The following is a 22414-nucleotide window of genomic DNA, read 5'->3' as shown; positions in this document are numbered from 1 at the left end:
CTCATGTAACAAACACTTTCCCATATGATGGAAATATAAGTTTGTTCTGGCACTGTCTAACTATCCAGATAAGATCCTCCCTCCATTAAGAACAGTGTTGAAAAATGCAATTACAAGTCTGGCCTTAAAAGAAACACCATATTTTTTAAAAAAAGTATACAAATGGTCATATAATTACAACTGCCGACTGCTTAAATAATTCTGAATTCTGAAACGTAGATTCATCATCATCACAGAACTGGGGAAGAAGACTTTAAAATAATTTTTGCTTGATACACAGGCCAAACATTAATCACTCATGTTCTATCATTTTCTTTTCCCTTCTTTTTCCTTTCTCCGGCTGCAAGCCTAGCACAAGATATCGATTTTGGAAAGTTCAAACTAGATGTAATCATAAGTATGGAAATCGGAAGGCTGAAATTAAGGTATTGATTTGGTAAAGTTCACAATAGATGTAGTAATAAGGATTAAAATTAGAGCACTGAAATTAAAATTTTATAAGCAGCTTAATGTGATGAAAAATACAGTGCTGTTTTTTCATGCTAAAACTGCATACTATACAGTTTTATAGAATTCATCATGAAGATGATGAAAACTTTCATTTTTATTTTGTTTTGGGTTCTTTTTTGAGTGTGTGTGTGTGTGTGTGTCTTTTGTTTTCATGTCTTTCATTAACTCTTCCTTTCACAAAACATGCCTCGTTTGGGTTGTTTCATTTAATGTTTTCCCATTCGTGCTTCAGCACTCATCCAAAAAACCCTGTAAGGAATCTGCAAGAACTAGCCCCCCGAAGAGGCAAGGTGAGAGAGGTGCAATATATTGCAAAAACAGTCAATAATACAGCAACCAACAGCAACAGAGGCACCGGTAGGTGGGTAGACAGAAAGGGGGCACAGAATGGAGGATACGGGAAAGGAGCTTGTACCCCACGGTGCAAACTCAAAGCATATGGCCAAAAAATTGCAAGCAGACGGCAGCTTTACACTTCTGGTCTCAGAGCTTGAGCTGCTGTACACCTATAAATATACAGTCGTGCCCCACTGGACGATTACCCTGCTCTACGATGAATCTGCATTATGTTGACATTAAACGATCGCAAAACGATTGTTTAAATGGGGGAATTTCGCTTAGTGATGATCGGTTCCCTGCTTCGGGAACCGATTTCCGCTTTAAAATGATCAGCAAACAGCTAATCGTCGGGTTTCAAAATGGCCAGCGGCTAAAGAAAATGCCCCCCGCTGTTTTCTAGGATGGATTCCTCGCTTTACAGGCACCGAAAATGACCGCTGTATGGAGGATCTTTGCTGGAAGAGCAGTTATTCAGCCCATTGGAATGTATTGAATGGTTTTCAATGCGTTTCGATGGGTTTTTTCATTTCATTTGATGATGTTTTCACTCTACAGCAATTTCGCTGGAACGAAGTAACATTGTCAAGCGAGGCACCACTGTACACACACAACCACATCACACTCATTTTCTCTCCTCACAATACCACTTAGCAGCCTACTGATATGAAAGCAATCAATGATCTTTCAGGGCTTGTGCCTCCTTTTTCAACTCCAGCAAAGTATGTGAGTGCTTTCTCTAACTTCATCCATCCTGCTAACATGAACACACACACACACACCACAAGTAAAAGTCTCATTCATTTGCCCCTTCTGTTTGTTTCACCAGTCTTCTTTTTCCATTGATGCAATTCAAAATAAAAACGAAGAGGGAACGGGAGTGGGGGGAATGGGAAGAAGGAGCTCACTTTCAGTTCTCTTCTTCCTCACAATGGGGAAGGAGAGGAATAAACTTTGGGTGAACATTTGACACTATCCGATTTCCACCAGCTTGAATCTTGTGGTATTCCTGCTCCAAAAAGAAATATTTTAGTGTTTTGGTCTCAGTCACCCTCCATTAGCTCGGATCAAGATGTGGAGAAAAGTGTTCTTTCAATCCTTCCCCTCACAATTGTTCAGGCCTTCCTCTCTCTTCTCTCACACTTCTATTTTATATAAACATTTATTATCTGCCATGGCTTTTATAGAGATTTTCTTCCCTTGCCTTCACCTCTCCCTGTCTTTGTACAACTCCCTTGCCATCTCCTGAGAACGTTGTTTTTCCTCTTCCCAGCCTACCTTCTTGTAGATGCCGGACTGACAAGGCTTTGACATCAGTCTGCTTTCTTGTGGGAAGAGGTTTCGCCTGAGAAGTAACAAGTCAAGCACAGAGCATGAATCCCAAGGATTTATCCTTCCTATTTAAAACAAATCAGAAGTTTAAGGCCGTGAAGGCACAAATAATTTTCTTGACAATGCAATACCTTGCATTTTTTTTTAATGGGCTAGACACTAATTAGCTGTAGAAATTTGCCCAGCAATTATGCAAACTGTTGTGATAGCTCCTAAGATGACTCCAGTTTCTAACAGTCACTGCTGTTTAACATAGTGCGGTTAACAGGCTGGTAGAGAAAGCAAAGCTAGCAAAATCTTCTCCCTGTTGCTGCTACCCATTTCTGTTTTCAAGATAAGCAAGGGGAGGGTTCCTGTGTTCTGGAGGTTCACAAGAATAGCCTGAGGGACAACAACATAATGGAAACTCATAAGGGAGAATTTTAGCATCATTTGTCACTTGTATGATGGGGTAGTAGAGGAAAGCAGAGGAAACTTCACAGGATTCATCTCTTTATAACCAGTACTTTTGGCAGAGTGTTTGAGAGGCAACAGGTGGTTGTCCAAAAAACAAATATGTTAATTTTAGTGGATGCCCTTGCTAGATAACAGAAAGGTAACTCATCATATTTCCATCAGAGCAGTGGTTTCATGAGTTGTAAGGAAAAGGGTGCTGCAATTTAGGCCAGAATCCTTTTGCAGGTTTAGGCTACCATAAGTGCCATCATGTAGAGGATGCCAAAGGCTGTACGTAAGACAGAATTGCACAAGTAGTCCTGTGCTTGTAGAACGAGGCACAAGCAGGTTTTTTTTGTCTGAGAAATTCTGTTCCTCTGTGCAAGACATCACAGACATGAGGTTTCTGCTTTGAGACCAATTGCACAGCTGACTGCAGAATGGGACAGTCCACTGTGTCAGCGGTGTCGCTATCCATGCAGATGTTAATGCTTCATGATTGCCCAACAGGATATTGACCTCACGGGTTTTGTTTGACATAAACTTTCATAACTCGAAGCCTATCACATACAGTGAGCGGTGTTTTGTGAAATAACAATAACAAAATTATTGTGGCACAAATACTTTGAGTAGAAGATTTATCTCAGTGTGAGTTTTCATTGGTTGAATCCCACGTCTTCACACACCAGGAGAAGTGTGCCTGTGATCCAGGTCTCTGAAGAAGTGGCTCGCAAGCTTTCACTGAAATAGGTCTCTTAGTCTCAAAGATTCCCAAATACTTTCATAGTAATAATGGTGTGCTGTCAAGTCAATTCTGACTTATGGCGACCCTTTCCAGGGTTTTCCCTGTACAGAATACTCAGAAGTAGTTTACTATTCCCTTTTTCTGGGGACACCCTGGGACTGTGCAGATTGCCCATGACTCGCTGGCTCTTCTCCCACAAGACACAGTGAGGAATTGAACTCTCAGCCTCTGGCTCCACAGCCAGCATCAAAACCATTGAACTATCAAGCCAGACCCAAAATACTTTGGAGGTTATTCTATTACTGTTGTTATTGTTGCTGCTGCTACTGAAAACAGAATAATGTGGATGTGGTGTTATGAGAAAGAAGACATGCTAGTGGTTGTTGTGAGTTTTTTGGGCTCTTTGGCCGTGTTCTGAAGGTTGTTCTTCCTAACGTTTCACCAGTCTCTGTGGCCGGCATCTTCAGAGGACAGCACTCTGTGCTCTGGTGCTGTCCTCTGAAGATGCCGGGCACAGAGATTGGCGAAACGTCAGGAAGAACAACCTTCAGAACACGGTCAAAGAGCCCGAAAAACCGAGAACAACCATTAGATCCTAGCCGTGAAAGCCTTCGTGAATACATTAAGACATGCTAGTCTAAGTTGTCGCTATTCTTTGAGGGAGCTTTTACAATCCATGCCGCCTGCCCCAAGCCATCAGTTATATTGCCTCTGATGCATCAGTTTCCAAGCTTGACTATCCTAGTTTAGTTTTCTTTTGTTAGATGACTTCTGCTTAATACATTCATGGCACCTCACGTCCTCAAGTATCTATCTACTAGCTTATTTGAGATGTGAGGGTTTAGAACTTCAAAAATACCCCAGGTTTGTGTGTGTGTGTGTGTGTGTGTGTGTGTGTGTGTGTGTGTCTATGTGTGCACATATGCAGCAAGTATATATTTGAACTATGTACAACATATACATATAAGTATAATAACAATCAGGTGCTATCAAGTCGGTTCTGACTTATGGTGATTCCTTCCATGGTTTTGCAGGTGGAGAATATTCAGTAATGGTTTACCATTTCCTTCTTTTGGGGATGTCCTGAGATTGTGCAGCTTGCCCAAGGCCACATAAACTTACACAGAAACAAAACCCACACACAAATGCTCATTTTTTAAAAAATAATTACTGGCAATGTTTGCCTTTCTGGCAACTTAAGGACATCAGCTGGACATTTTCATGACACGGTGTGTAGCACTGTTAAGCTCTCTTTTTGGCATGGTTAGAATGAAGGCAGCACTCGGACCCTGTGCTTTGCTGTATAATTGAGGTTGTGCCCCATACATAGGGCAGCATTGTGTTCTTGATTACAGCAAGTGTTCACTGGCACCTTTGCCCTCATGATTTTTCCAGGAGATTCATCTTTCTAACATAAGACAATCAGAACTGTAAATGGCTAAATATCTATGCAGGTAGCATTATCAGAGTTGAATTATTTATACTAATGCTTCTTATCTGTATGGTTAGCATTTTGAAATCGGTCTGGAGGGGATTTTGTTTTAGAATAAATTTAAGCCTCAGTTAAGGCCAAACCTTTCCTTCCTTCCTTCCTTTAGAGAAATGCACTGTCACTTCTTCCAAATTTCTTCAAGGACAAATCATTGGGTACTATTATAACTGATCTATAGGATCAGATTTGACCTTTCATAATATTGTGATTGCATTTTGGCATACGTTAAATATGAAGATAGATCAGAAAGTCTTGTTTATTATTTATGCTCAAAATGCAAACATTAACACATTGTCATTATATACAACAGTTCATGTAGAGGGACTATTTATACCTTATCCACTACTTTGAGATACAGTACCGTTCTGATTTGGAAAGAAAAATTATATACAGTGGTGCCTCGCATAGCGATTGCATTGTATAACAATGAAATTGCTTTGCGATGAAGATTCTGCGATCGCTTTCCGATGTTCCCTATGGGGGAATTTCGCTTTGCGATGATTGGTTCCCTGCTTGGGGAACCAATCATGGCAAAGCAATGCTTTTTAAACAGCTGATCAGCGCCGCAAGCAAGGCTTTTTAAACAGCTGATCAGCGCCGCACTACCCCCCCAGAGCTCCTGCATAAATAGGGGACAGCGGGAGGGGGGAGCGGTGGTGCTCCGGATTGGTGCCTCGGGAGGAGGGAGGGAAGGAGGGTCGAAGGGCCTGGCCCCGATCCCCGCGCGCACCCCTGGGGCGCTGAGCCAGAGAGCAGTCGCGGCGGGAGGCACTGCAAAGGAGGAGGCGCCTGCCCAGCACCGGGATCAGGGTGGCAGCAGCTGGACGGGGGGCGGCATGCCAGAGACCCCCTCCTCACCCTGTCTGCGCCCCGCCAAGGAGACCAGGCATCCGGGGTTGGCTGGCTGGTGGTGGGTGGTGCGCCCCTTCCCGCCCCGGGTGGCTACCTGCCTCCGAGCCCGCCGCTTGCCAGCCAAGGAGGCCGGGTGTCTCCTGGGCTGGCTGGTGAGCGGCGGGTGGATGGCGTGCCCCTTCCCACCCTGGGCGGCTGCCTCCAAGCCCTCGCTTGCCAGAGAAAGACCCTCCGGCCTGCCCGTCTGCGCCCCTGGACAGCCCTGCCAAGGAGGCCAGGCGACGTCCGGGCTGGCTGGCGGTGCTTTGCCACAATCGGTTCCCTGCTTGGGGAACCGATCATCGCAAAGCCATGCTTTTTTAACAGCTGATCAGTGGTTTCAAAATGGCAGCCCGCTGTTTTCTGGGACGGATTCCTCGCTTAACAGGCAGCGAAAATGGCTGCGCTATGGAGGATCTTCGCTGAACGGTGAGTTTGAAGCCCATAGGAACACATTAATTGCGTTTTAATGCGTTTCTATGGGCTTTTTTGTTCCGCATAGCGACGAATCCATATAGCGACGATTTTTCTGGAACAGATTATCGTCGCTATGTGGGGCACCACTGTACATGAAGACATTTCAATACACTGTTGTAAAATGGGAGGGGCTGGACTCTGTCCTTATCTGGTATTTTGAAATAAGAAATATTTACATATACAAATTAGTGAATACTATTTGCAGTCAGCCCCATTAAAGAGAAAAACTACACTTTTATGAAAACTGGAAATGGGGGATGGGGCAATTATACAGTCAGCCAAGAAACTGACATTAAAGAAATATTGGGGAAAAGGCTTTCTGTAGTGAACTGCAGTATTTTTGAAGCAGGGGATAACTGACCACTTTAAAGAGTGTATAGATATTTAAACACACATACACAAACACACAAAGAGAGTAGTATAATAATCACTGACAGTATAATGTATCACTAGCAAATCATTTTCAATCTTTGATGAACATGGCTATGAACATGAATCTCTGTAAAGCTTTGGGAATAACTGAGGAAATTTCAGATTGCAATTAGAGTTGGGTGAACATTGCAGTCCAGCATTTTTGGACATTATAGACGTGGACATTTTAGACTTGGATGAGAGGTATGTGGTGGCTCTAATGTATTCCAGCATTAAAGCCCATTGCTCAAGTGTAAGAGACAGAGGCCACAGCAAGAAAAAGCAGTGATAAACTAATTACTGAAAGAAATTTGAAGTTTATTTGAAAGTAGAACTTGTGTAATGATCCTGTAAAGGCCTCTAACAGTTAGATTTCTATCACAACACTAGTGCTATAATATCAGTAACAAAGCCAATCATAGTTGATAAATGCACCAATTATGAAGGCAACACCTATAGTGAATAAAATGCATTATAAATGAATGTAAAATATTGCTAACTTCCTATAAAAACTTTAAGAACATGAGAAGAGCCCTGGTGGCTCAGAACCGAGGGTCATCTAACCCAGCATTATGCTTTCACAGTGGTCAAAGATATGTTTGTGAGAAGGCCACCAGCTGGACACAAGGAGTAGTGCATCCTGCTCCTTGTCTTCCTCAATGTCTGGTACCAAAAGATGTATGGAAGACAAATACAGTAAATGACACTCTTGCCTTTCCTTTATATACTGCAGCATGATTGGACATTTGTCATACTCCATTGCTCAGTGGGAGAACTTAGTATATGAGCACATAATACTTGAGTAAGTAAATATAATATAATCAATATTGAAAGCTCTTGGATTTGACATTTTATTTCCTGAGGCAAAGTACGAATAGCACTCTCTCCCCACTAAAATATTTCAAGGGCTAAGCAGCCATCTCTACAAGTACTGAACTATTATTGGTAGCACAAAGAATAAAAAAACAATGGCTGAAATCTTATTGTGTTTGTGAAAGGTTTGTGTAACTTGCTGTGGCTAATCAACAAGGTGTTAGGCTGAATCTTGGTTGCGCAATCAAGTGTGTGAACAGGCATGTAACAGTGATACACCATGGCATTCATCAAGCTACACAGATCTTACACAAACACCAGTAGGATTCTGGCCAACACATGTTATTTTCTGTCTGCCTTGTCCATGAACAGAGTGATAGGACCCTGCTCTGTTCAGCTCAGGGAGTGCTCAAACACAGGTGGAAATGACATTCTAAAGTACTGGTCCTCAACTTCTGATCCCATCATGTGTTTTCCACTTCAGCCCTCTGAATCTCTGATAATGGCCCACATTGGCTGGAAGTTCTTAGGAAAGGAACATCTGGAGGGCCAAAGACTGGGAACCACTGCTCTGGAAAAGTCAGCAGTGTTTGCCCCATATTTACAATGGCTTTCTTTCCAGAGGTAATAATGCAAATAGCATCATTTTCCACACCGGGATTATAGTACTGGCAGTACATGTCTCTTCCATGACAAGGAAAAAGATCTGTAGGGATCTTCTGAGTTCCAGCTGCCTCTGATGTCACCACCTACTTCTACCCCGAAAGATAAGCCCTTGGGGTACAAAAGAGGAGCGAGAATGGACTTAGGTATTATTCAAGAACCTGCAGGCACTTTAGCAAAAACAACGACAATGTCTTGTGTATTTATTGTAACACTATAGTTTCTAAATTCATGACGTTTTGGGGAATTATGAGCTTTTGTGGATCTGAACAAGTACATGTTAAACGTTAGCCTTACAGGTGTATCACAAGACTCCTTCTTTTCTTCACTGATGCCCTGAAACAGCCTCATACTGCTACCTCCTTGAAGACTGTAAGCATTTCATGAGCATTCAAACATTTCTATAAAGCTGGAGCCCTGTAGGGACCAATGGTGGGATGTTGTGTACTTCCAACCTTAATGCACGTCTGGGTTATAAATTAGGGATAAATGAATTCCCACAGTTCTGCTCTGTTATTCTCGTATTGTTCTGATTGGGCACTAGATTCTTCTCAGCGTGTCGTCCAGCAAGAACAGCAGATTACATCTGCCCTCACAACTTGACTTGTTCCTGAATAATTTCTTTCAAAGAATTATTTATATTTCAAAGTTACTGCGGGCATTCGTTCATGCTCCTGTGAGGGGGAGGGGGAAAAAGAAAGAAAAAAAATTATACCTTAAAAACCTGGTCTTGGCAGTTAAAAATATGCCGAAGCCCAGTATTTAATTTTTTTTTTTCTAAATTTAATTTTGTTTCTGCAGGAGTGCAAATGGATTCCCAAAGAACGTTTCTGTGTGTAGTTATAACAGTTGGGTCAGGGGCCTCATATATATTGTATGCAAAGCATACATTTTGTTCCAGTAAACACTTTGACATGGAACCACCATGTCTGCTGAGATATCAAGGTATGTTTCTGCAAGCATAAATACATTCTACACTTATTGCAAAAGAAAATGCCTGAAATACACAGAAGGACTTCTTGCTCCTGCAAGTAAACTTTTTGTGTGTGTATAAAAACTTCTCCACAACTGATGATTCATGCACATTTTGTAATGCATTTTGCTCAGTCATTGCACAATACTATGTTGTATATTATAACATAACTAAATATAGAATTAGCATTTTTCATTTTGATACTTGTCAGAAAAATATGATTTAATTATAACTATTAATTCAATCCTGTTCAAAACCAAATATGGAAGATATCACAGTCTGATCCTACCCGCACTCCTTCAATATGCTCTCTTGTCACTCCCCTATTTCCTCTGAAGGTTGGGGCCAGTACAAAGAGCCTGAGAAGTTGCATGATGGACTGGAATCCCGAGGAGAAATGAATGCATTCTGGAGGAAACAGGTACGTACGTGATTAGACTGTAGAAAAAATTACATAGGTCCAAATCCTGCTGATAAGTGTAGTAAGTGGCACAAGAAAAGGCGCATTGAATCAGTGGGGATTTAATGAGTCAACTCCTCTATAAATTCTATTGGTTCAAATGGGCCTACTCTTAGTGTGACCTACTCTGCTAAAGTTGCAGGAGGTAAAACTTCAATTAAGAAGGGAAGAAAGGTGCGAGAGAGCGACTGGTGGCTTGACAGAGCTTGTTTATTAGTAAGACTGTAGAAAATTTAGGGAGGGAGGGAGGGAGGGAGGGTGTATGTGAGTGAGAAAGAGACTTACTTTTATAAAACCATGAAAAAAGGTTGTTACTGCAAGGGAGAGAAGGCTCAAAGGTGTGAGGGAGGGATGGGTGGAAATGGACATGAGAGGAAATGGACATAGTGAACTGAAGCAACTGATTGAACATTGAGGAAGGGTTTGTGTGTCAGAGAGAGAGGGAGGGAGAGGGAGAGAGACACACACACAGAGAGAAAGACTTGACTTTTCCATAAAACCATGAAAAAAGGAACATTGCAAAATTTAATCTCCATTGCATTTAGCTCTGTTGAGAATAGCAAGTATTTCAAGATTCTATTTAGACTCTAAATTGAACTGGGTAGAACTGGAATATTTAGCAGACACCTAGTAAAAGACAACTGACACACCTGGGACTAGATTTCTGAAGTGTGTAGAAATCATGTTTCTGTTTCTCATGCCCATAGCAGGCAAAAGTATCATAGCTTATTCCCAAAACTGAATCCCAGTCTCTCTGCTCCTGGTCCTGCTTTGACTGCAACACCAAAAAAAAAAAAAAAAAAAAAAAAAAAAAAAGGTCTTACAAACAAAAGATTGTGGCTTTCTTTATTGAGTCAATCCATCTCATGTGCTGGAAAACAGTTCTCCCAGATATTTGGGGGGGGGGAGTCCTGCAGAAATCGAATCCACACCCCAATACTGCAATCTTAAATTATTTGTGCAAGACAAGAATGAACAGTTTTTTGAAAGACTCTTGCATGAACAGTGGAGTTTATTTTTCCAAAGTTGCCCAAATGCAAGTTGCTTTTCAGAGTTACTTAAAATTTGTGAATTATTCTTCTGTATTCCTGGACATAATGGCAATGTGGAAAGAGTGTTCTCCTTGATTAATGCTCAATGGACAAAGGAAAGGAACAGACTCCTACTTGACTCTGTAAAAGGAATCATTTTCACAAAGTACAATTTGAAGAATATTACTTGTGAACAGTTTTATGCATATGTGATTGCTAATGAAGATCTTCTGCGAAAAGTTGGCTCCTCTGAGAAATATGCCGTGTAATTAATAAAAATTAAAAGGTAGTAATTATACAATTAGCTGTTTAAATAATGTTCTTTGGTATTTTGAAAAAAGCCTCCATTGAATTTATTTTTATTTTTTTAACATGACTGTTTCTTGGTCAGTTCACTAAAAGACGTTTATTAGCAGGAATTGTAATAAAATTGTATTGATTGCGGGTTTAATGTGGATTCAAATGAAACATTCAATATGTCCTCCTTTGTCCTCCTTTTTGTCTTTCTATGTCCTCCTTTGTCCTCCTTTTTGTCTTTCTATGTCCTCCTTTTGGTACCAACGTATCTGGCAACCCTAACCATAGGCTACTCTTGATGAGTAGCAGAATTCTACTGTGATTCCTTGGGCTTCAATCTCTGGCTTTCTTTACCTGTCAGATTAATATGTAGTTTGGAATATATTCATTGGATTTTAAATGCCTCCAGTTGTCCCAACCCAATACCTAGCAGTTCAAATGTAGAAAATATGCAAATAAATATTAATATATTAATTATATTTTTACACTGCATTATCTAGTGGCCTTGCCACTGCTCTGGACAGTTTCCAGCAGAAAGATAAACAAAGAAAAACCAAATCCCACCCAAACCAAAAATATAAAATAAGATATGTCTACATAACAAATAACAGATCTAAAAATCAAGATGGTTGCAATGGACAAAATAAAGGATAAAGGTTATAATCATTAAAATAATACTAAATGACCAGCAATTATAAACAGAGGTTATCCTGAAAAGCCTCTCTGAAAAGCAACGTTTTTGTATGCTTCCTAAATATCAAGAGAGAGATTCCCAACGTGGTGTAGTGGATAGAATGACAAACAAGGGCTCTGGAGAACAGGATGGCTAGGGGAACTCACTGGGGGGAGTGGGATTGGTAAAACCGCTCCTTATAGATCGCACTTATGCTGAAAGCCCTGTTAGGATTGCTATAAGTCTGTTCTGACCTGACAGCACAGAACACACATACAAATATTAGGAGGGAAGGGGCCTGGCATACCTCCACAGGTAGAGCATTCAATAAAGAGATGGCCACCACAGAGAAGGCCCTGCACCTAGTCATAGATTTCCTGGATTCCCTCTGGGTGGCTATCTGCTTCATCAATGCCTGGGAGGTACAAGGGGCACAGGAAGCTGATCATAGGGAGAGGAGCCCCAATAGGTATACATATTTTCCTAGATAATTTAGTGCAATCCTAAGGCATGTTGGCCCAGCAGAAATTGTCTCCAAGTTCAATGAAATTTAGGATTGCATTCTTAAATATGTATTATGAGAAATAATAGTAAAATCTCATTTAAACATGTAGGGATTTTTTTTTTTTTAAAAAAAGGCAGATTTATGTGAAAAAGGAACGGAATTATGGCCAAAATGACCAAAGATGAAATAGAAATTGATTTCCCCTTTGCTATGCATATTTAAAATACCTACCCATTTTTCATTTCCAAAATCAGTACTCAGAATGGAATAATGTACTGGAAAATACTAATTATTCTTTGCATTTTATTTTGCAGTTACATGCACAAAAATCAGAAAGAAATGCACATATTAGGGAACTGTGTGCACAAAAATGTTTTATGTATTAAGTATAATATAATGGAAAGCATGCGGAGTGTTATACGAGTGTTCAGAAATATACATAGAAAAGTTTAGGCAAGACGCATCAGCTGGTGCAGTAAAGGATGGAAGGAGTTATGATTGGGAAAAATGTGTAAATGAGGGCTAAACTGTTAGATATAATTTCATAATCTGATAATCTTATAACTGCAGAGATGGAAGGGACCCTACGGATCAAATCCAGCCCCTCTCAAGTCTGGCTCCACATCCAGATACCTAAAACCAATGAGCTATCTCACAGTTGCTCATTAGAAAACAAAATACATTACCTGCAGAAAATATACGATTGTCACAGCAAGAGCTTTTCCATTTTTTGCAAATGAGGTTGCTTTGTTTTGCAGTTGTTCTTTGAACAGTAAACACAGCTTTGTTTACAATGCTGATTTCTCAGACATGAACGTCTGGAATACTAGCATGGTTTCTGCTCTAATGATAAGTTATCAGTAATGCTGATAACGTGGCCTTGAGAAAACCTACACAGGCAGAAAATCACCCATCCCAGAGAAGCTGCATGTCATGCTGGCACTTACTGCTGAACCATGGGGACCCATTTAAGCCTTAATTGCAGTAAACAGGATTCCGTTTCTCGCGCACCTTCGGAACCAATGTTGCTTGACAAGCAGCAGCGGGTGACATGACAAAAGCAAGATTCGGTGAGTGCAGGTATATGCATTCATCACACCAAAACGGCGCCAAAACAAAAGACAGAAATTTGGCAAAAGAATAAAGAGATTTTTAATGGAAGGCAAGAGGACAGCATTCAGCACATAATTTGTAATGGCTTTCAGACAAATAGAATGCCGAATATGTACACCTGATATATTAATGGAGCCGGCAAAAAACTAGCAAGGAGCTGGTCAGATCACTTTGCTTCTCATGGCTGTATTTCAAAAAATGCCATGGCCATCTCCACATTAAAAGTCAAAAAGAAATAAAATCTTTAGGACCATTTCCCTAGCAGTTATGGATTTGAAGATGTAATATATGCAGCCACCTCAAAACCATGACGATCGCTGCTGGGCACTGGGCAGTGCTCCACTGTTGCCTTTGTTAATGTCGTAATGAGGCACTGTAACATTGGGGCCAACCTGGCATTAGCCGTGACAATACATTTACTGCAAGAGCACTGCTGTTTGCAATTAGCTCTTCATTACACAATCAGGCTGATTTAGAAAAACTCTCTTATGATTTGCTCAGCCAATGAAGCAATATAATTACACCTCACTTGAAATCAACAAATTAGGCTGCTGTTTGCAATTGCCTGCATTACCTGCTATTACCATGCTGACGACTGTGGGCCAGTTGCAGCCTTTAGTGTTTAAATAAAAAAAAATTATAATTAAAACACTGAATATGTGATTAAAATTACTAGATGGGTTCCACAGTCACCTTTTTTTGCAATTAAAGAAGGAGCCAAGAGTTATGTCCAAAATATTTTGCATAATTGAGAATCCTAGGCCCTCTGAACCTGAGTGTACAAAATAAAGAGGTAAATGTTTTGAGGCAGGCACTGAATGCATCTAAAGCTGTCTGGAAAAAAGACACCCTCAAGCCTGTTTTGCATGTAACTGTGCCAGGGATGTTGGCATTCCTTTGGGTTTGAATCCGAAGCCTGAGTCTTGAGTCTTTGGTACCAAGTCATGAGTGCCAAGCCCCAAGTCTGGGTCCCTATTAAAAACAAGCTTTTTTTTTTCAGAAAAAGGAGAGGAGCAGGTGGATTCCGAGTCACAGGTCGAGTTTGAGTTATTGGAAAAATAAACAGCCTGAGTTGAGTTCAACTCGAGTCACCAGTGTGACGTTAAGTCCAATTTGACAGCAAGTGCTGCAACTCAAGTCCCCATCCCTGGACTGTGCTCCTTATTCTTACAACCTGTGTAAAAGACTGCAGCATACTCAAAAATATACACGAGAACCAATAAGAATGTCAGTTTGACACTGTATATACATGTTCAAATGGGTTTAACCCTTGAGTTTAGACTGAGAGTTTTTGTGAATGTCAAGCTCCTCACTGTAATGCTTCACAACAAGAAGAAAGGAATATATTTTCACTGATGCTTTCCCTGTAGCTGCCCTTCTCCGCCTCCAAAGCAGCTCTGGAGGGCTGAGATTTCCTCCATAACAGATTGAGGACTAGGGCTACAAGCTGCAGGAAAAAAGAGGAAACTGGAAAAGGTTTGCTTCTCTAGACACCTGAACTCTTTGACAGACGTAGTCCCTCTTTGAAGCTGTTTTCCTTTGTGTGTATGTGTGTGTGTGGGGTCATCTAAGTACTAAAGATAGCCAGAACCACAATGAAAATGGTTTGACATGCATCCGGTTACTTACTTAGGCAGGACAGGCAAAACTATGTATATAAGCCAATTCAGTACTGATTTATCAGGACGCTTATGCACCCAGTTCAAAGTGCTGGCTGTTATCCTAAAAACAATAAAGGACCAGGGTTCCTGGTTGATAAAGGGCGTTTGGCACCAAGGTGTGTGTGCGCGGTCATTAAAAACAGCCCCTGTTCTTCGGATCATCAGTAAGGGTCATAAGGCAATTCAGGAGAAAAGAAACAGGGCCCTTATGTAATAGACCCACAAGGGGAGAACTCTCCTGCTTCAGGAAATTTATTTGGTTGCCTCACTGTTGGTTTTAAAATAGTTTTGGCTGTTTATTTCTGCAGAGGTGAGCTGTGGCAACTTCGGAGGCCTGTATATGAATATTTAAAAACAGGAAGAAATCAACTTATTTGAAATATGGTGTTGGGGAAGAGCTGTATAGATATCATGACCTGCTAGAAAGGCAAATGAGTGAGCTCTAGAGCAAATTAAACCTGCTATCTAGAAGCAAAACAAAACGAAACAAAACATAAAAACCATTAAACTGACTCCATCACATGAAGACAAGACCCCCTAGAAAAAAAGCCAGTTAACACTGGGAAAAGGTGAAGGGAGCAGGAGAACAGGAAGACTAAACATGAGATGGATTGACTAAATAAAGGAAGCTATGATTTACAAGACCTTTTCAGGGCTGTGTAAGACAGGGTTTTTTGGAGGTCACTAACTTACAGGGTCATCATAAGACTGAGCACATAATACAGATATCCTCAGCAAAAGATTTATCAACATTGCACAGAGGTCAGATATCTTGTTGGCCTATAATAATTTCATTAGTCAATGGTAATATAAGCAAAATAAACTCTGGAGTGGGTTATATTTTTTTGAAAAGTCTAGCCTGTTGATAACACTCAATGTTCAAAACAGAAACATTATTTTTCTCTCTATTCCATTTCCCAGCCCAGCCCATGATGTCATTGTGTGTCAATAGATGGAAAAGCACGCTGGAATATGAAACTCCTCTTATTTTCTTTTCACTGATTTGAAGTTGTTACAATCCATCAAATTGCATCTCACTTACTGTAAGTCAGTTTTTCACGATATGTGAGATATTTAAGGAGCGGTTTTATTTATTTATTTATTTATTTATTTATTTATTTATTTATTTATTTATTTATTTATTTATAAATAAATAAGTAAATAAGTAAATAAATAAATAAATAAATAAATAAATAAATAAATAAATAAATAAATAAATAAATAAATAAAATTTTACCATTTCAACCCGCATTCCTCTCCCAGGTTTCCATGGCCAAGAAGGAATCAACTGATTCATGTTGTATCTTTTATGTATATTTTACAGAGATGATACGAGTCCACCTGCAAATGCTTTGTAACCTGAGATACTGTCTCCTACCTATTTAAATGCAGGACTTGTTGTCTGGCATGCAGCCAGGATTATTTTCTTTCTTTTCCAAAGTAAAATAGATTTGAAAAATAGAGACAAGCAGACACAAAATAGGTTGTGGTTTGTGAAGCCTATTTTGGCATTTTTTAAAACACACACACACACACACACACACACACACACACACACACACACACACACACACACACACACACACACACACACACACACACACACACACACACACACACACACACACACACACACACACACACACACACACACATTTATATCTGACAAGATACCAAACCAGAAAGCTAGATGGCAGAATGGTTTAATGTATTAAGACTTTTCATTGTGGTGGGGTTGAGTTAGAGGAAAGAATCCATATACTGTATAAATTAATTTCTTTGGCGAGCCAAGCGACACCATACCCAGAAAGAAGTGATTGTGATTTTGGTTTTGAAAATGTGATTGTGTAGTTGTTGAATAGACTATAGCAAAAAGCTTCAGCTATAACTAGCTGTGAGGTTCAGCTATGAACTCTGGAGAACCAATTCACATTTTAAATCAAGATCAACATGTAGAGTTAATTAGAGACTGGTTTCAATTCTCCAAGGTGAAATTAATTTCCTCCCAAGTGGAGAATTTTTAAAATGTAATGTATAAGTCTGTTTAGAAAAATAATTAAGTACCTACAGCCATTTAGAAAACACACTTAAGAATAAAAGTCACTGCCACACATTGCTCTTTGTCTTGACTTAGTGCCTCAACCAAGACTAGACAGGGCTGCATAGGGAAAAATTTTCTTCCTTATATTTTGAGCAAACTAACATAATCATTTCATGTGGGCCTGAATACAGTGTTCCTCCTGGCTCTGTGCTTCTCCAAATTTTGTGATGGATTTTTCATCTCAACAAATGTCCAGAAATTTGTATGCAAGGAATGCTGCTTACATTAGAAGAAATTTTATGACTGACCCCCACTCCTTGCCTGATCTATAAGGACACCAATTAAAAGATCTGAGAATAGAATTTATCAGCACCAGGGGACCATTTTATATCTATTATTTGGCAGGGGGCAACAGCGTACAGTCCATTGTCACAAGACATTCCTGGACCAAGCCATCATTCACTGTCCAGAAAGTCAAAAGAGATTTTGGAGAAGGTGAGAGAAAATGGAATTAAGAGTGCTATCAGGAACAGAGATGGAAGCTCTCTCTCTCTCTCTCTCTCTCTCTCTCTTTCTTTTAAAAGCTACACTTCAGCTCAGAGCCCAGAACATGCAAAGCCCTTGAAATAAGAGGGCTGAAGCATAACTACAGCTTGAGGACATTGACAAGCTGAGATTTATAATGGTTTAAATACAATGGGGTTGCAGCAGAAAAAGCAACCTCATGTTCCTGATACCCTGGGTAACCACTCTGCCAGCGTTACATGAGCCTTTTTTATGGCTATGCAGTGAGCGGAGAAAAGGAACATATGCATCTTGCATCCATTCATTTGTCCATACATCCATCTGGTGTCTCTGATCTTAAAAAGCCAAGTTCCTGATGATGCAGAAAAAAGCCCTCTGTGCAGTTTTAGAGGGATTTTTTGAATTTTGCCGTAAGTATGTGGCTATCAGGTGCATGTGATTCCACTCAACCCCTCTTCTACTCCATATGTCTTCATATAACATCTGAAAATGATTCATGTCATCATTGTATATATTAACAGCACTATCACATACTGACATAAAAACATTTAAAACTCAAAAGCAGCACAGTAATCCTTACTAACAAACAGACCCACAATTCCCTGGTAAACCTGCCATGCAGACAATGCCTTCTGATCCACCCCTACTTGCAAGGAACTGAGTTCAATCTCTTGAGTAACAAAGTTAATACTGTTTCCTCTTTTCTTAAAGAAGCTGTTTCCGTTTGCCACTTGGTGTCCCTTGTGTTTATTGGTAAACCTATCAAACAGGATTGGAGCCCAAGTAGTCTCACCAGAGAGAGACAACTCTGTCCCCATCCATAGCACATCCCACTGACAAAGCCAAGACAATGGGAAACCCTTATAAGCATACAGTACTTCATTTATGACCAACATTAACGTACATGGGCCAAATCTAATTGAGAAACACCGCATTCATAAGAGCAGCCGTGCAACAGTTTCCCTTGTCTGACAGGCCATCTCTCACATTACTAGCTAAGTACCAAAATTTTCAACTAGTACACCTGGTAGAGCCTGGCTAGAGGGAGGAAAGTGCTTACACCATTTTTCTTCACGGTAGTGTAAATCACTGGTTCTTAACCTTGGGTTACTCAGGAATTTTGGACTGCAACTCCCAGAAGCCTTCACCACCAGCTGTCCTGACTGGGGTTTCTGGGAGTTGCAGTTCAAAAGCGTCCGAGTAACAAAGGTTAAGAACCACTGGTGTAAATAAATGGGATTGTGGCTTTAATATCTAAATCAAAGGAGGTTTGCTTTATAAAATTACAAAATGCTTTCTCAGTTTCAAGCCACCTTGTTTTTCTTAGTATTCTTGAACTAGCTTATATTTATTTCAGTTAAAAAAATGTAGAATGATGCTGATGGGTTTTGAGAGCTGTAACCAGAGTCGTTTCAAGTGCTGAGCAATAATTTGCCAGTAAATTGAAAGATCTGATTAGACGATCTGGAAACAGTGCAGGTATTTAGAATGGGGAACAGCTATCAAACTATAATCTTGTGACCTGACAGAGAGTTTCCCCACTGAGGTTTTTCTGCTATTCAATTCCTATTATGTTAAAAATCAGATGTTCGCCTGAATCTTTCTTGTAAAGCAAGAGCTCTATCTGTTCGGGATGCAATTTCTCAAGTACACAATCTTATCAGCTGGATCCAGAATACTACAGCCAGTAACAGATAATCTGACTCAAGCCAATGGATCCAATATACGTCTGGTTTACAATGAGGTGCACAATAACTGAACTGGATTGTGTGGCTGAGAGGAAGGCTATGATTCCAGTCTATTAGAGCAGTGGTCCCCAACCTTGGGCCTCCAGGTGTTCTTGAACTTCAACTCCCAGAAATCCTGGGCAGCAGAGATGGTGGTGAAGGCTTCTGGGAGTTGTAGTCCAAGAACATTGGGAGGCCCAAGGTTGGGGACCGCTGTATTAGATATATGTCCAATTTGCTTTATGTGTGTAACATCTAATAAAGGTAAACTGTGATTCATGCCCAATACACCCAGTCATAGTATTTGAGATGGAAAAGATACCTGATACAGTATATTAAAGAGATGCACTGTTATACTGAAGAATCCATTATCCATTTCTGAAACAAGCTATGCAGAGGATGACAGCAATAGAAGGAGGAGTAATTGTAACAGACTATAGGAATACAGTGGTGCCACGCTTAATGCTTACCTTGTTATACGACAAAATCGCTTCACAATGATGTTTTTGTGGTTGCGATTGCGATTGCAAAACGATGTTTCAAAAGTTTTTTTTCGCTTGACAATGATAGGTTCCCTGCTTCGGGAACCGATTTTTCGCTTAATGACAATCAGAAAACAGCTGATTGTTGGGTTTCAAAATGGCCGCCCACTGTGCAAAATGGCTCCCCGCTGTGTTTAGGAGGGCTTTTTCGCTTTACAGGCACTGGAAAATGGTTGCCCTATGGAGGATCTTCGCTAGACGATAGGGCATTTTGCCCATTAGAACACATTAACCAGTTTTTAATGCAGTCTATTTTTTTTTACTTTTGCTTGATGATGATTCGTTGTACAGCGATTTTGCTGGAACAGATTATCGTTGTCAAGCGAGGCACCACTGTATAGGAAGCTGCCTTACCCAAGTCAGACAATTGGTTCATCTAGCTCATTATTTTCTATGTCTTTCTTCTTTCAGAATGATAGGTGTTGTAGTCCATCGCATTTGGATGCATTGGTATACTGACTAGAAGACAGTTCATCAGGGTTCCAGACGAGAGTTATCCCCAGCCTTATCCACGTATACTGCAGACTAATCCTGAAATCTTTGCTAGGTAAATCATAATTTATTGCTGAGTGTAGGATCACAAAATGAGAAGGCTGATGGGCTAGGTGATCACCAGATAATTAGGACAGCAAATAGTCTTAGAGAGAGAAGTTAAAGAAGTCAGCCACACACACACACGGATGTCTGCCAGCAGTGCTTCTGATGGGAGACTAGTAGAAGAGTTCGAATAAGATTCCCCTGCCCCCTGGAGGACTGTTTGTTAACCTTACAAGTACACAGATAGTTGACAGTATACAGATAGTTGGCAGAGTTCAGATAGGACAATGGTTACATAATGCCATCAGGATTAGCCCAAATAAAGGCTTTGAAGTTAGCTCCCTATCACTATGAGAAAGAGGAAGAATGGGTAGCCATGCCTCTCAGAAGCAGCCACATCTTGCTAGGAGGGTATGCCCTCACTACAACAACAATGTGGCTTGGCAACCTTGAGGAGGGCACTCCCACAGTTGAGCTATATGGCCCTCCCTCAAGGTCACTGTAATAAATATTGTCATTTGTATGTTTAGGTTGTTTCTGTAATTTTTTCTCTCCTGCTCTTTTCTTCCCTTTTTTATTAAAAAATAAACACAGTTTATCAGAAAACATCCAATTAAAATCTGCCTTAAAAACAACAACAACCCACTATATACAATAAGCAATGGTCCTTTTATATCTCTTTGGGAGAAGGCTAAAATATTCAGCTTGAAATGCCCTAAAGGAATATATATTTGAGGTAAAAATTCCTATAAAATGTCAACTATACACTTTTTTTGTACTCTGGAAGAATTCTAGCTGTTTAGTTCAGTTTCATTTAATTCCAGGGCTTGTTCATCAAAAGCTTCACTCTTTTACAAATACTTTTATCAATACTTGGTTAAAACACATGCACACATGTACCTCATACCTGATAGATGTTGCATTCATTTTAAATACAGGTATCAAAACTGACAAACATAATGGAAACACATTTTTCCTATACCAGTCCTAGAAGTAGCTTTGAATGCCACATTTTGTACTTGAGTATGTAAGTATATGGTACAGCAGTGTTAGACTTACTTTTTTTTAGGAACATATTTTCAAAAAAGCCATCAACCAGATATCAGGGCAGTGCTCAAAAAGTGTAACCAACAGATTTATGTTTTGTATACTCCGAGGTAATTCTCCTCTTACCATATTAAGTGTTGGATCTAACCAGCTGATAAAACAGAATCATCTTTATCCCCTGGATTTGTACTTCATAGCACTTCACAGAAAAGTGCTGCTCAAATAAAAAAAAAGAGAGGATATAATATGGGTTTTCTAAAACAGTGAAGCCATATAGGCCTCTTTGATCACTGGTTGGGCTATGAAAGTATGTCATCTGAAACAAGGTTGATATCTAGTACAGTATTTGCGAGATGAATATATATACTGTATATAGGTCTGTATTTGCCAACCCTTCTTTACTACAATGAATTTAAATCTTGCCATGGTGGATTCTGATGGCATGAAACTTTAAACATAATAAGCCAAGGGGAAAATGAAGTGCCCGTCAAGGATCTGGTAGTTCCTCTCCCTTGTTAACGTGTACTTGATATTTTCCCTGAAACCAGACTGTGACATTCTCTCCCTCCCAACCCCACATTTCCAATAGCTGCTTTGCATTAAAATATTCTTCTGCAAGCCTTCCAGTTTCCCCTGTCTTTAATGAAAACCTTTGTGAGATGATGGTGCCTGGGTACAATACCTAGTTAGTTCATATCCTATACCAAAACAGAGCAAAGAGTATAGACCCACAAAAATTTAGCATTGGACTTTAACTAGAAGAACAAGTTGCGGAGGGTAAAAAGCACCCTAAGGCAGTTGCAGATGGAAAAGAACCTGAGACTGAAATGAATGGCAAGACGTGTCAGAATTCATGATACAGTAAGTCAGAGCTGCAGTCATAGTTGCATGTTAAAGATAAGTTTGAGGAAACACATCCTACTATTATAAACAGGGCAGTGGTTTCAACCTACTGATCTGAAACCTGGCAGTATGAGAAAGATTGCTCTGAGGATTACCTCTGCTAATTTTGAGGTAGGAAAGGTAAGAAATTGTGATGGGCATGTGAAATAAGAAAGAAAGAAAGGGCACCTTGTTTTTAAGGAAATTTGAGAAATTATTGGATATGATATTCAGATATCACCAATTATTGCCCTCCTAAATATAATTAAGAATAACCATCTAAAAAAAAGATCAA

At 40.0% G+C, this 22414-nt stretch overlaps 1 protein-coding gene and 1 long non-coding RNA gene across 5 annotated transcripts in view; both read right to left on the bottom strand.

Moving 5' to 3' along the window:
- GALNTL6 (polypeptide N-acetylgalactosaminyltransferase like 6) overlaps positions 1-22414 on the bottom strand; it is a 640150-nt gene that overhangs the window by 286871 nt on the left and 330865 nt on the right. The window lies entirely within an intron of this gene.
- On the bottom strand, positions 6469-16042 carry LOC144589388 (uncharacterized). The gene is made up of 2 exons (XR_013545468.1): positions 9368-16042; positions 6469-8779 (listed from the first exon to the last, which is right to left on the bottom strand). It is a non-coding gene; the product is annotated as an uncharacterized LOC144589388 (long non-coding RNA).

This window comes from Pogona vitticeps, chromosome 5, assembly GCF_051106095.1.
Source record: "Pogona vitticeps strain Pit_001003342236 chromosome 5, PviZW2.1, whole genome shotgun sequence".
Taxonomy (NCBI): domain Eukaryota; kingdom Metazoa; phylum Chordata; class Lepidosauria; order Squamata; family Agamidae; genus Pogona; species Pogona vitticeps.
Note: the sequence above shows the minus strand (reverse complement) of the source record. Positions and strands in the feature narration are given on the sequence as shown.